Source organism: Sparus aurata, chromosome 22 (genome assembly GCF_900880675.1).
Source record: "Sparus aurata chromosome 22, fSpaAur1.1, whole genome shotgun sequence".
Classification (NCBI taxonomy): Eukaryota; Metazoa; Chordata; class Actinopteri; order Spariformes; family Sparidae; genus Sparus; species Sparus aurata.
Window position 1 is genome coordinate 24,198,114 of NC_044208.1, and position 16,381 is coordinate 24,214,494.

The following is a 16,381-nucleotide window of genomic DNA, read 5'->3' on the forward strand; positions in this document are numbered from 1 at the left end:
AACTCACGTTGGAAAGCTTCGGCGTCACCTTAAAACTGTAGGTTTTTTTTTTTTTTCTGTCAGGGCCCCTCGGACACTGACTGGAATACAGAGTGGGATTAAATTGTCAATGAAGACTGTGATGAAGAGCGCTCATCGGCGGCATTTCCTCCTCCGTGAAAATTAGACAAGGACCGAGAATCAGTGATGAAAAAGGTGCAGAAGACAAATGGGCAAATGAATCTTTCTTAACATCAGCGTGAACACATTCACATCCTGTTCCAACGCAGTAGCTCCACTTTGGAACTGTGTTTAGCTGTACGCTCGACCTGTTGCGCTAACAAGCAGCGTCTTGCTTTTCAGAGGCGTCTTGTCTCTTCCGGTAATGTCAAGGCTGTCCTCGCAAGAACGAGACAATGAAAGCAGCTACAGAACTAACATCTGAGGAAAAGCTGCCGTCACTGCAGTCGATTATGCATCAAAGATGGCGACGACTGTAGCCCCAGAACACTGTGATGACAAATTAGAGACGCATGATGACATTTGAATTAACAACTCAGACAGCATTGGCAACATGGCTACAACTAGCAGCCCGGCTACTGTCAACAGACAAAAAACAAAATTGGACATAAGAGAACGTTTTACAAAACCCATTTTTATATGCTTGAAAGAATAAACTCTGGTCAGCTCCCCGATGAGGATTTTTCTTCACCACGAATACGGATAATTACACATTTTCTCTGGTACGATACTCGTACCAGATTCTAATTTCAGAGCTCAACCCTACGTGTTGTATCTGATACAAGCTTGCAACAAGCTTGGACTCCACCACAGTCGCCTCGGGCACGATTTAAACGATCTCAAGCGCAATTACTTCTAGGACGTGTCCAAGATCTAATAATAATCTCTGCATAAAATGAGGGTTGTATTTAGACTTTTTCAGTAGTCATGGTTGTTTTTTGGGCAGTTCAGGGTGTCAACTCATCATCACTGAGGGACGGTGGATGTGGTCCTCTGCTGGTGGACCCTGCTGTCTCTGCTGTCTCACATTCATCCGTCCCATCTACAACTCCAACTGAAAGAAATACACTGATATTTCACTGTGTGTCAACGGATCTCAGTCCATGGATTGGGGGGGGGGGGGGGGGTCATAGAAATTATCATTCTGATCGATAGCAGGTGGGTGAAATACGTCTTGAATTAGAAAATATTAATGACATCACCTGCAGCGGGACTCAAGCAGTGGAAACACTCACATCTGTGCACAAGGAACCGCAGATAAACTTCCTGGCTCCTCCTCCAAGATGACTTAAGTGAATGACAAATACAGTATATGGTTTTTCTTTCATCCAACACTTTTTGATGGTAAAACTACATGCATCTCACAGGGTTAAAGAAAAAAAAAAAGGGAAAAAAAGATCCTGGATCCGTCCCTTTATCCAGATCTGCAATCAAAAGCTCTATTCTGGGCTGATATCTGTCCTCCATCCAAGTTTTAGGGAGAGCCATTCAGTAGTTTTGGTGTAATTCTGCTTACAAACCAACCAACTAACAAACAAACACACACAGCTCAACACACAGCGCCCTTGGCAGAGGTAAGAGGCTGATTTATTAACAATGTAAGTGGCTCACATCACTCACCTCTGCTTCAGCCTCTGGTGGCTGTAAAGACTCCCTTGCGATTTTTACAGTTTAACCAGGATCCATCAGCACACAACTGGACCATTTGTCTTTCTGACGATAAGACACTTATCGATGTCGTGTTGGTTGTTTTGTGTGGTTGGGTGGTTTAATTTTTTTTTTTAATCATTATCAGTGTTTTATTTGTTTAAATGCTTGTTTAAATTGTCCTGATTTGTGCCCTGAGGGCCCCCGTTTAAAAACACAAGACAGTGCGTCTCAAAAAAAAGTTTGTCCTCTAATTACATTTTTGCAACAAAAACATGAAATCAGATCGCAATATAATTGGAAGTTGTTATCATGGCAACAATTAAAGCGCCTAATTAGCAAATGACAATTTTGTGATCGCAAGAGAATTTGCTCCTGCCAAAAAAACACCACGTTTGGTCTCTGGTCAGTGGAGTTACAGGATAAAAAGCTGGGCTAAAAATGTCGGTGGGACGGACTTTTCACACTTCGCACAGCGGGTCGGCACCAAGCAGCCACTGAGAACTGTCTCCTTTTCGCTCTGCCGTGCTGCAGAACTGTATAGGATGGCCTCAGATGCACGGAGCTGTGTGAGGTTATTGCTTTGAGGCTCACGCTAGAAGAGAGCAGACGTTGCCTCTGTTGCCGTGTCGCCCGAAACAACAAACCACATCTCCGTTTCATTTCTCTCCAGCAGGGACAAGGTGGACGTGAAGGACGTGGGCGCGCTGGGTCCAGGTAGAGTCGCCACCAAGGGGGAAATAAACACATTAATAACTGGATGAGGTGAATGTTTGAGCAAGTGTTTATTTGTTTTGGTTTTTTTTATCACAGTTTATGTCCTCTCTGCGTGGCTGGCAGAGAAACTCTCCCTCATAGATCCGAGTCAGATTACCAACTGTTCGGTCACTTTCAGTTTACGCGTTACAGTCAAACTACGAGCCGCATCCAAAGTTTCCGAATGACCTTCAGCGTTGCGTAAGAGGCACATCTATAGTTTTTTTTTTTTGCCAAAGCATACACAGAACAAACTCACAGCTTCATCTTTGTGTTCAGACGCGAGCCTCCGCTGCCCAGAATAGCTGGTGAATGGGTGCTAGAAGGACCTCAGTGCGTCTATGGCTATGCCAAATTATTACTTGCTTACATGGAGACAAAACATGAAACAGTGCTGCTTGATTTGCGTGTGTCTCATCCCGGATGCATAATGCATCAAGAGCATGAATAATTTACATAAACAAGTGGAGGGAATCTGTTTGGTGCTCTGCCAAGCCTTTCCTCTTTTACTTCCACCTGAAAGGCTTTTTTTGTGTGTGTGTGTCCGTGTGTGGAAAAAAAAAGGAAAACCTAAACAAACCTCCATATTGGAGAGACAGATGGCAGACGGGGTGAAACTGAGTCTCCTATCCAAAATCACACTGTGATGGAAATGGAGGTTGCCATGGAAATCAGGAAGTGGAGCAATTTGTTGGACTCTCCTGAGAGGACATGGCGGTCACTTGGCAAACTCACAGAAAAATCATCCACATCTGTAAATATCTCGTCGATGAGAAGTTTTGAGGCGAGAAAGTGAGGCGGTTAAAACACTTGTCACGCTGCTGGTGTCGCTTTTTGCATTCCAGCTCGGTCATTTATGAATTATTAATGAAGGTAATGAGAGGGTAATATCTTGGGAACATCAGGTTAAAACCATGGTTCTTACCTTAAAGTAACCCCATAACAGTTTTGTAATGAATGAGGCTGGTGGTAATGTTGGTGTTTAATCTACATAATGACATAATGACAACAATAGAGGATGTAACAACAGGCTCACCTGCTCACAATAATCAGGTCAAGGTAATATTGTCTCAGTAATGACAGGATATTAGTGTAGAAGCTATTTCTATTTTCTAGGTTTTAACAAATAGGTCGGGTAATACGTGAGGGTATGTAGAAATTGGTATTTTGTGTGATTTATCAGCCAAATGCTAATTCCACATGTTGCATTAAAAGCGCATAAATTAACGAGTTATTTCTTGTTTGTTTAATTCATAAAAAACTAATTTGGCATTGCATCAGGTGTTATGTGCAAGACTATTTCTAGTTGAGACAGTAAATAGTCAAGCTTCCACCTGTTACCTGCCTTCATGTTCAAGGTGAATGTGTAAGAATTCGCCACCTGTTGATCTCCAAACAAATAGGGAGCAGCATGTTACTAGATAAACCGCTAGCTGCTGCTAACTTTAGCTGCCGTTAGCTGGTTAGCTCAGCTAGCTGTGCAGCTAGCACTCCTATATAACTCGGAGCACCGGCGTAGTGTTGATGTTGTTTTTATACAACCGCTTCCTGGGGTGCAAAGTGGCTGTGTGCTAGCTGGTTCACATGCTAGATTCTGAATGAGTTGTACTAAAATTCTCACATGTTAGACTTTGAAGTAAAGCCAACTAGCTGCTGGCTCCAGCTACATATTTACTGGACATGGTATTGATCATGAAAGTAATGTGTATGTTACCCAGAAGGTTGAATTATTCAAACTATTTGTACTGTATCGTGTGTATATGTATATACGTCTATTCTATTTCTTACCTTTTTATTTATATTGTTTATTTTTGCTATTGGTTTTAACTTTTGTAATATTCTGTCATTTGGCTGCTGGGACAAACAAATTTCCCCATTTGCGAGACATTAAAGGTTTTCTGATTCTGATTCTGATATTCCTTTAACTGTACTATTAATGCGCTAGACTGTCATCTAGAGGAAACATTTTGCACATTAGCACGGTGTCTTACAACACTGTCAGCTCCCTTTATTGAACTTTCTCACTCTCACAAAACCTTATGAAATCTAAACTTGTAAAACCAAACCCCCCACAGCTTGTGACCCGGGACGGGCGGGTCATAAAAGTCCTTCTGCAGCTCCACCCATCAAGCCGTTCTGACTCCTCACCTGGGGATACTGATTTTCTGTTCGAGCAGCGAGTCATGCTCAGAATGTGACGGTGGGTCGTCAGGGGAGCGCTGGTGTCGGAGGAGAATTTCACATTGGGTGTATTTTTAGTAGAGAACACACATGTTGTTTTTTCCCTCCCGCCTCTGAAGTGCCATGTAGTGTCTGAATTTAATCAGAGGCTGGTTTTCGCTGCTGGTCATGCAGTCATCAGCTCCCATTAAGAAAAGGTGGAAAAAAAAACAAAGACAGAAGAAGAGTGTCGAATATGTTCTGTTGCTAGGAAACTGAAACATCATTATGACGACAGTGTTTCAGCATGTTCTCAGGGTGAAGGTTTATGTTGATTTATGTTCACACCACAGCTATTTATTAGATTACATTTTGGCTAAATGGAAATGGTCACTGTGTAATGTCCTAAATTGGATACAATTTCACGTTGATTGTGTGATGATTGAGGTGATTGCTGCAGCGTGACACCGTACGTAATGTCTCTCTTAATTTGCCTCACAGGTGCAAAGTTAGGCATATTCAGAGCAAAACATTTTCTTTTTCCTTTTTTTTCCCAAAACTTTTCCCCTATTATCAATCATTAATTTCAAATTAATGTTTCAGCTCCGGTTGGGCTCGCTGGCGGAGTCTGAATTTTAATGCTCCAGTCAACCCACACGACATCCCACTTGTGTCAATATTTGCTTTAATGTTATAGTCTGTGCACCCTCTGTATATTTCCGCCGCATGCCGTCTCTATTATTTTGCACCCATCAACATTAGATTTTTACCACCCACATGGACAAGAGGCGGAACTTGTGTTGTTCAGCTGAAAAGGATTCAGGAGTCAGGGTTAGAGCTTTGCTTCCATCTCAGCCCACTTTAAGACGCCTGTGTTTTTGTCAGGTTTATATTTATCTGCACTGCATGCTATCATTATGCGAGGTTCCTAAATATCAGCACATAGAAACCCATAGGTAGACCGCCTTCATACATTCATTCAATAGCAAGTGATGTTTTCCCAAGATAGCGATTACATTTTCTTGTGATCTTGAGAAATCCTGCTTTGTTATCCTGAAACAACGAGATAAATGAATCATAAATTAAAAAGTTGTTCGCTCTTATTCCTTCTAGCTTTACTCTAAGTGCTGTATTGTAGGCAACTGGACTTGTTTCAGTTTCTTGAAGACGTTTCACCTCTCATCCAAGAGGCGTCCTTAGTTTGAACTAACTGGAGGGGAGTTTTGGGCTTTGACCCTGTGTGGGATTGTCCTTACAGAGTCGTTAGGGCCATTTGTGGATCGTTGACCCAACCGGCCTTCATGTGGGCTTAGCCAGCATGCCACTGCAAGAAGAACCAATCATTAATGGAAAAAGTCATAAAAAGTTCATGTGTATGCAACGATTTAGTTTACTTATGAAGTCGTTCTCTGGAAATCTCTGGAAAACAACGATAGTTTTTCCATTATAATAAAATAGAAATAACTACAGACAACAAAATGTAACTTGTAAACGTGGGAAAACTGAGGAAATATTATGTTTGGCCCATGACCGCTTAGGGCTTCCGTAGGTGGGTATGGGAGCCCATTTGCACCAGTTAAGGAAAAAAGATGACAAAAAGTAAGCTTGATGGGAAAAAATGTCCCATAAGTCATGATAATAAGATAAAAAACTCAAACCTTTGACTCCACAATTTAAAATGTTTATCTCATATGACTTTTTATTTCATAATTTTGTCTTTTTATCTTATAGTTATGACGTAGCATGGGATGTTTAAAACAATTTTTAATCAAAGCTACGTTTTCATCAATTTATTTGATAGATAAGTATGAACACGACATGTTTTCAGTGCTTTGTTTGTTTGTTTTTCCGCATCTGTATTAAGCACTCATGGCCAACCAGTCATCTAATGCATTTAATTGCAAAAATTATGGGTCATTTAATACCACTGAGAATATCTTCCTGGGATTTCACTGTGGCACTCTTGATTACTGATTACTGACAGTGTGTGGACAGAAATCAGCGTTTATAATGTGCTAAAAAAAAAAAAAGAAAGGAAAGAAAAGAAGACATTGTAAGGTTTTTCTCTTAAAATTTGCAGACATCCTTCTTGTTCAGATCTGTGTGCACTCCCAAGTCCTCAAACATTACTGCGCGCTCTTTCATCCTGCTGCATTCACTCTTGCTCCGATTGCTGTTAAGAGTGAGGTTCACCACATCTGTCAGAAAGCGGCATGTCTGACTGTCTCTCTCCATCATCTTCCTTTAACGATTCAATTTGTTGTGGATTGACAGCATCCAGACGCAGCCGGAGTGATGAATGGCCTGCCATGCTCCCGGCTTACCAGATTAGCTCTGTATTTCCTGTGCAAAAAAAACTGATAGTCATAGTCATATATGGTTCTTATCATCAGGCTGTAGCGAGGAACACAGCATACGCATGAAATCTGTTGGATGGGTCTTCTATTTCCCGGACAACTGGCCTCATAAGCCTTGCCTGGAGCGGTGAGCTATGGAGAGCTTCAGTTTCACCGCTGGGGATGTTCAAGTCCTCCTGCAGCAGGGGATAATGGATGTACCGTACCTCATACATGCATGTGGTTAGATATGCAAAACATGTGATCACACTGCACATGGGGCTCCGGCGGGCGGCTCACAGCTCCTCTCTGCTGCCGGATTTTGTGGAAGAAAAACCTCTTTTCTCAGCCGGTTTCACGGATGGTTGGAGCCCTGGGTCACACACTACCTTCGCTGCCATCCCTGACGTCCGTCTGGTGCCTCCTGACGGGAGAGCTGTGGGTGTGGAGGCACTCTGCAGGTGCATGTCTGAGTGCCAGTTTGGACAGATCACGGCAGGTAGCCATTACAGCCACTTGTCTGCTTGTTAGACGGTGGCATGATGGGTACGGCCCACATGTCCGGCTCGCTCTTGCTTCCAACTGTTGATTATTTCGGGCTGCCGTGCTGGAAGGGATAAAACGGGCACGAATGGCCAGTTGACACATAGCTGACACATGGCCTCGTGTCCAGTTTATATATGGACACACATGCATGCACACAGATACTCATATAAATCCCAAGAGCCTAAAGATTTACGTTCATATTGGAAGATCCTGCACCATGGAATTTATGTCCTGTGTAAAATGTATTTCCCATGTGGAGATTTCAGAGATGCTCGGGTCATTTTATATCTATCCGGTCTGCTTTGAAACCTGCACAGCTAAATCTGTATGCTGTACCTGTATGTTCAGATACATACTTACATACAGATATAGCATACAGATGTAGCTGGCTGATGCTGAGCTACACGTATGTGCTAATGTTAGCTTCCTACCTAAAGGCCGACTGCAGTTCGAGTCACATCGTTGGATATTTTTTTGAGGAAACCTTCTGATTTTCACGTAAAGTCGGACCAATTCCATCCGTGATCGTAGTGACCGAAACAGATGTTTCAGCCAAATCATAATGTTTTCCCAGCTCTAACCAAGTTTTTTGTGCGTATACCCAACCAGAGCACAGTGTTATGACTAGAGAAACATAGAAAATCCAGGTTAAACAAACGTAAAGCTGCAACATAGAGAAAGTTAAAGTTTCAATTCGTCTGTTGTTTTGCAGAAACGTACTTGCCGATTGGTTTGAATATAGCAGATGTTGCTTTCAGTCATCTGTGGCTACAGAAGAAAATCTCAAATCTTCCGTCCGATCCCAGTCCCAAGAGTCAGTCTCTTGTTATCGGAAGGTCACTGGTTCGATTCCCCTGCTCTGCATGTCAAAGTATCCTTGGGCAAGACACTGCTCCTGATGTGCTTGTCGGCACCTTGCATGGCCATCAGTGTATGAATGTATGTATGAATTACTTTAAATCACTTTGGACAAAAGTGTCTGCTAAATGTAATGTAAACGATGTGGCAAACTTGATTTCATGTCCCCGGTAGATATGGCAGAATGCGATAATACAAAACTAGAAAATGGAATTAAACTCAATCTGGGAATTTTCCCAATTGGGGCTTTTTTTTATATGCTGTTTAGCAGCTAGTTTAACAAGCTCTCTTAGCTTTTTTGACAAATAAATACATAAACAACTCTGTTAAATGCCACAATCATGCAAACACCAGCAAAACAACCGGACGTACCTAATTGCAACAAGGCAGCAGGACAGTTATTGTTTTAATGATTATTATATATCACTGCACCATCATCTCTTCTTCTTCTTGAACAAGTACAGAAGAGAGAGCAAACATCCATGTAGTCAGTATGTTGTCGTGTAGGAAGTGAGTAGTAAGTGTGCCATCCCTCTACCAATAAAGTGGTCAAACAATCTTATCTTATCATCTCATAAAATGTAATTATAATCATTCCTCATGTATGGACGTCATGTTGGACACTCGCCCCCCTGAGGGCACGTCTTGACTCCAAGCTGGACGATGCTGTGGCTCTGTCCATGACCATCAAGCTGCAATTGTCCTCACGAAAAGGTCGAAGCGGAGATACAATCAAGCTCTTGTGCAAAATGAGCCCCGCGAAATGATGAAAGTAACTTTAAAATCAATCCTATGCTGGGAGCTAATTTGCCGTTGCTTAGCAGCATTGCAGACGAACTAGTGGGCAGATATGTTCTGCAGAGTACGACAGGTGTTCGGGGCATTACAGCAGCCAATGCATGAAAACACAGGGGAATCAATCACAGTTGCCAGGTGATTAAATCACACACGTAAGAGCTCTATTCTTAGACAGTCAAATGAATCACAGCTGCACAGCTGTTTTTTTTCCCCCCCTGCTATCTAGACTAGTAAATAATTAAGTGAGTAAATATGTATGAGATAACACACTCCATTTGTAGTGATCAGATATTCCTCTTGTATTGAGCTTTAAAGCTGTTTCAATATACTCAGGCCAACATGAGGAACAACGTTCAAAACCCCCCTTTTTCTCCTTCATGCAGGCAGCAGAGAAGACACATCTTTCTGGAATAAAATGACATCAGGCCAGAGAATGGACTCCATAGGGGAAATGAATACAAGAACAGAGCTCATGAATGAGAGATGAGCTGAGTGAGGAAAAACACTCTCAACAGGCAGACACACACAGAGAAATAAACAGAGAGCGAGCTGGTAAATGGAGAGACGTCATACACACTGAGCAGAGAAACTAATAAAGAACAAGTTTGTTTAGTGAGCCTGTTGTCGGAGAGTCATGGGAGGAAGCGATTGGGGTTAATTAAAGTCTATAATCGCATTAAGGAGTAGAGGTTGAGAGGGCCTGTCAGCGGGGCTGAATCTGCCACTTTATACTCACGGGGTACGCCAGTGCTTCGTTTACATCCGTCCCCGAGTCGATCAAGCTGTCAGTGCTCCCTGTCGCTGGGGCGGACTGTCCTGTCGCTTCCATCACCTCAACATCAGGTGCTGCAGCCTCAGCGACTGTCTCTCAATCTTTGTTTCCGCTTGAAGCGCTGAACATCCCATGCTACAGCTGGTACATCATTATAGTTTACATGGAGCATGATTTCAAGGTCCGACCCCTCGCTTCAGCAGCAATCTTGCAAATCATTGCAACAGCGTCTAGTAAGAGCCAGTCTGTCGAGCTTGGATTCCTCTGCAGTGGGGCTGTCATTACAGTTATACCAGAGTTTGAGTGTTGGCGTCTGTTTTCAGGCCTCTTCAGGGCCAAAAGTACAAGAGCTGAAGTGCGAGGAAAGGAGGGAAGTAGTCTAGCAACTGTTGTCTCCAGAGAAATGTCTACAGGAATGACAAAACATTCTCCTCGAATAACTTACCAAGTTGGCTTTAATTAACTGCGTAGCTTTACATAGCTGATTGAATCTAAAGCTGCATTTTGCAGTTGTCACAACATCAGCTGTAGTCTGTCAGAAACAAAAAAAAGTCCTCTCCACCGCAACGCGAGCGCAGACAGAGATGTTTGAAATACAAAGCTGTGTTTCTGACGAATGCAATTCTTGGATTGACACCGTTGTCCCACAATGCAAAGCACAGCACTCCCAGCTGGGGAAAGATGTAGACAGTGGATTGACAGCTCCAGTGACAGCTCAGAAAACATACAAAGGGAGAAGACCTTTGATGGATCGTCGGAAGAAAAAGGTCAGCTGTTGGGGAGGTTTAGACGCGCACACTTGGCCGCAGTGGTCTTATGTCGCACTTCGATCTGTTTTCAGGAAATACTTGAAATGTTTTGTGTAATAACCAGCGTTCAGCGGGTTGAAGACGGAGAGTCATTTCCCGGGTCTTTGAGGATGATGTGACCCGGTAGAAGAGGGCAAAGTATGGGAACGGGGAGATAAAAGGAAATGCAATGCAAAAATGGGAGAAGCCATTTCGAAATGAATCGGGGGTTGAAAGGAAGCGAGGTGACACAAAGACAAAATGTGAGCAAAGAGGTTTTTCGGGATGGAGGGCAGCAAGTGAGTACGCCTCAAAAGAAGAATGAAAAGTGAAGAAGAAAAACACACTTGTCATATCTTTTCAAAAAAAAAAAAATGAGGAACCTGCTCAGAATCATTAACTCCAAACTGTTTTTTTTCTTTTTTTTTTAGGGAATTGAATTTACACCAAATGCATGTCTGTCCAGCCAGAGGCTTTAATTCGCCTCAGTTCAATTCTGGAAATCGGCTTTGTATTTTGAAGTAGAGAGAAAGAAATCCCGATGAGGTGGCGTTACAGGATTAGTCTTTTTGAAAGCAGCAGACGTTTCTTTTCACATGTTTCCAGCGGGGTCTAAGCTGTCAAATGCGGCTCATCGAAACGCTTTATATTCCTCTTAGGGTTGCACCACATATCCACCTATGAAACGGCCTTGCGGTGATTCTCTACTCATGCTGTTTTGTTGTTTTTTTTATCGCTGACGGACCACACAGCATTAACTCAATAAAACCAAGAGAAGACAAAACGCATTGCAGCTTTTGATAATGAAAGCAGTCAGCGCAAATAAGAAATACTCCCGAGGTGCTATTTCAATTTCAAATATCATTTCACGAGGAGTAAAAAGGGAAATAAAGTCATCGCGAGACAGAGGCCGAGTAATCCTTCAAACAAACAAATTAAATGAATCCACTAATTGTGTTTTTGTTTTTTTTATTTCCAGTCTCCGTGTTGATGTCCTTAGGAAACCTTTAACGGTTTTCTAATTAACTGACAAAACTGAAAGGACAAACGTTGAAACGAAGCTTCTAATTTTTGCTTCAGCACAGATATTCATAAATATCTTCAGGGTGAACGGTATTAACTGAAACATTTAGGAGCCGTCAGCACACTGCTGCATCAAACACACCGTGAGGATTACGTGCGCCGTGTGATGTCACCGCGGGAAAACTTCGAGAAGAAAGACACTTCCTGTGTATTTACAAAACACTCGCTAACAGCCATATACTCAAATATGCTAAGATTTAATATACTTAGTTTATTTCTCTCCATATAGGCTCATCAAACCTACCGGTCTAATATTAAAGGGGTATTCAAGAGATATAAAAGGTGAGAAACTTGTGAAACACAGGCTTAAAACACAAATAAATCACAGATATCTCCATTTTTAATCTAGTTAAACTACAAAAACAATGAATTTTACAACTTTTATTTTGTAACTCAATAGGCTCTTTCATAGGAACTCCCTGACTAATAAAGGTTCATTTATGTGCTTCCACAAAGATTAAACTGAACTTTGTAGGATCTAAAGCGATGCATGCGTCCTATAAGGATGATGATCTTTACTTAGCGTTTACAGCCAGATGACAGAATTAATAAAAAGAAAATGTTTAAATCAGCACGGTAGATGTCGATCTTATAAGTTTACAGCAAATATAAAACAATATCACCGTTTGACCTTTTTTCTCTATTTCTCAGTCATTGGCTTTTAAACCTTTCCAAAAATCCTCCTCCTGAAGGGAAAGTTCTTCTCCACTAAAAGTATTTCCGGCCTGTTCCTCCGAGAATTTAAATGTCAGCCGCTTCGTGTGAACTCCATTTTCTCCTCTAAAAGGACCAGTTCACACCTCCAATCGCTCCCTTAGGCATCCGTTTGAATGTGCTCATTGAGACAGGACGGAGAGGAAACTAGCGAGAGGGCTGATGAGGCGTCATCTGAACTGAGAGGGAAGGCTACATTTCAAACCTGACTAAGTAAAACTAAGTAGTGCGTTGAGACGAGTGCAGATCTGCAGTAGCTGCGACCGGGTGCATGCGGGCATCAGGGCGATGATGTCACACTTGACCTCCATGGCAAATTTTAGCCTCATAGGGTGGATGCAACTTTGTGGACCAATGGGCACATCTCCTTAGTCCAATGTTGTGTGTGTACGTCTTTCTACAAAGTCTGGCCACGTAAGTCTGTTCAGAAGTTGCCTCATTGCGTTGCCCCTCCCATTGCCACACCTTCTTGTTTAATCCATTGTGGCCATATTCACACGGCAGCTATTATCAGTTTGTAAGTTACTGTAAATGACCAAATAATAGCCGGGTTTCAATTAACCGCAGGGTCCCTTTTAAACGCGGATGCAGGTTAATGTCTTGATAAATAACCGCCGGTTTTGAATAAATGCCGATTCTGATTTATTTTAAAAAACGTCAAGGAAGAAGACTGACACTGCACGTTTTTCTTCTCGCCTTGCGCTTGCTTTCTGTCAGTCAGTATCACATTGAGGATGTGGCTCCAGTGCAGCAAAAATAAAAGTACAACTTGAAATTCAAACTTTCTGTCGCAAAATATGCAGAGGAAAACTCGGGAGAAGCAGCCGCTAGACGTTTCTCTGCCGACCCGAGAGAGTGAGAGACTGACGTAAAAAATAAAACGGAGCTTCAGCGTCTGTCCCAGGAGGACAGCGAGAGGGCCAGACTGCCTGGTGCAGGGAGGAAGAAGGCTCGCGAGGAGCCTGAGATAAACATGCGGGAATGAGTTATCAGCAAACGGGCACACCACGAGAGAGTGTCCCACAAAATGATCAGGGCGACGGCGAAACAAATGTATGCCCCCGTGAGTGACAGCAGAGATGAGGCGTTTTTGTGAGGAAGGAATTAAACGCCTGTCCAAAATAAACACCTGGTCTGTTAAGTGATTGAAACAAATAAACGCCCCGGCTATTATTTGGTAATTTACGGTATGTAAAACTAGAGATTCTGACAAACTGTTATCATTTCACCGCATTAGTGATGATGACTGGCTAAGGTAGAGTGAGAGTTCGTAAGCCAATCACAGGCAGTGTTCAGTTTACACACAAACCACACACGCACACAGCAGCCTCACACACACAAACTAGCAGAGGTAAGCTGCAGCAATGGCGAGTCCGGAGGGTAAGTTGGCGTTTTCAAAGTTGAAGTACTTTAATCTCCTTGAGGTAAAAGGCAAGAACATACATGTGTATTTTCTAAATACATAGATGCCGAGTTTGTTAAAATTAATGCCGAGCTCAAAAGGGGGAAGAAAAAAAGTAACGCAATAGTTACTTTCCCTGGTAACTAGTTACTTTTAAAGTGGAGTAATTCAGTTACTAACTCAGTTACTTTTTGGGAGAAGTAACTAGTAACTATAACTAATTACTTTTTAAAAGTGACGTGCCCAACACTGTTGATCAGCAGCTGAAACGATGACGGATTGTGAAAATTTGGAGGGACATATTTCGAGATAAAACCTGTAAGCTAACAATAGCATTCAACCACTTTCTACAGCAGCTTACATTAGCGTTTGGAGTGAGATATTAATTTATTAATTTGTGCATTTCCAAGCGTATTGCATAATATGTTTCCAAGTGGTTGAATGCTAACGTTAGCTGCTGTCCAACAGAAGATTATGGGCTATCAAACACATTGTTTTACCTTAGAATATGGCCTGATGTCCCTCCAGATCTTCACTTTCCATTGTCTTTGCAGTTGCTGATCAATGAGGAAGCAATTAAGGGGTAACAATTCACCAGATTCCCCACGTTTATGTATATAGACGCGAGCACAGCAGTACGGAATTTGAGCTTCCTGCGCTGAGCATGTCAGAGGAAAATGGCTGCCGTGTATATGGTCTATCAACACAAACATTTTCAATGAAAACTGCGTCCACCAAAGGGCAAGGACATTTTTGTGGACTGACTGAACGACAGCTGTTTGAAGCTAATCATGTTCTTCAAAGCTGGACCACAAAAATCTAGTTAGTGTTGTCTGTAGTGTGGATTTCAGGTTCCCAAGGTGTCTAAAGTTTTTTTATCACATATGTCTTGCTCCATATCTCACCGATACGCCTGTGTGGTATTTCAAAATTTACAACTTCCAGGATGACACTCGAGGGAGTCTACTAATTTTTTGTTCCACAAACACTTCTTTTATCACAAGAGCGTTGTGTTGCTAGGGACCAGATCTTTTTGGATTACTGCACAAAACACGATTTTTTAACTCTATTCATAGATTTGGGTGAAATCCGTTACCTGGCAACTCAGGAGCATGCTATTATTATGGCTCAGTTCACCTCAAGGTCCAAGGCGACACATACAACATCATTTTCAAAAAGCCACAACTTTAACATGTTGGCCTACCTGATGACAGCTGCTGTGCCAATATTGTTGGTTCGCTGAGCATATTGAAAATGAACAAATCATAAATAGTACAACAATGTTGTGATTTTGCATGGCCTGCTGAGGGGAGGGAAACGCTGAGGGCTATGATCAAAAGTAGACATGAGAGCCTGTCCTTCACCAAATGTATTGGCCACTACACTGTCGAGAGGCTTTGAAATACAAACCAGGGTCCAAATCACTAATGAAGCTCAGCTCGCTCACAAAACAAATCAGAGGGTTTGTCGACTGCAGAGAAAAAAAAGACAAAGGAGGTCATCTTCCTTTCTTGCTCTGCATCGATTCTGCTTCCTCTCCCATGGGAGCAGGTGATTCTGTGGGCAGACGGACCTCAGGGAACATCTCTGTGGGCTTGACTACATGATAGCTTCAGGGAGTGAAAAAAAGTGACTTTCAAGATGAAGATGAAGAGGTGGAACGCTTGAAAGTAGAAATACGATGAAAGGTCATTTTTTAATTGAGGCTCATCTTATCACCTGGGGATGTCAGTACCATCCTGCCTCATTCCAGACTTATAGCCTGACTGTGACTTCATTATGACAAAGCAACTTTTCTAATAAATGTTGTTACTTGACTCTCAGCTGACTCAACATATGCGCATCATCTCTGACTTGAGCTGACAGATTTTCTGGTGGGCTTTGTGTGATCTCAGACTCCTCGCCGGCCCGTTCCACTTCCTGGGTGCGCTCGTCATCAGCAGAATCCTGGCTGCTCACGTGGACATGGATCTCAACCGAGGTTGTGGCCCCGCCTCAGCATCGCCGTCAGACATCCTTGTCATTTCCTGTCAAGGGCCATGCAAATGCAGCCTCCGGTCATATTTGATAAGTGCTGCAGCGGTCTAGGATCCATTCCAGGGCGATGGACACTAAAGCAGAGCGTTTTCTTTTTACATTAAAGCATCTTGACATTGTCTTATAGAGTCCATAAATAAGAGGAATGAACTACAAATAAGCATAATGTGAGGACCTTTAAGCTGTAGTAGAACCAATGTAATGTTAGCTTATTACATTCATTACAGGCAGTAATACTGACATCAGCCTAATCAACCATGAATTGTTGTTTATTCTTTTATTGTTCTCCATACACAAGACTACAAGAGTTGTAGTTACATATGTATTCATCAAACTTTTATTATTCTTCTGGTATATTATGAATTATCTTCCACAGTGATACACAGTGCCACTTACTGCCCCAAATCTCACTTTTCAAACAATGTTTTTATAGTGTGATTTTTCGTTTGAACCAATGAAGAAACTAAACGAAAAAGTGGACCAT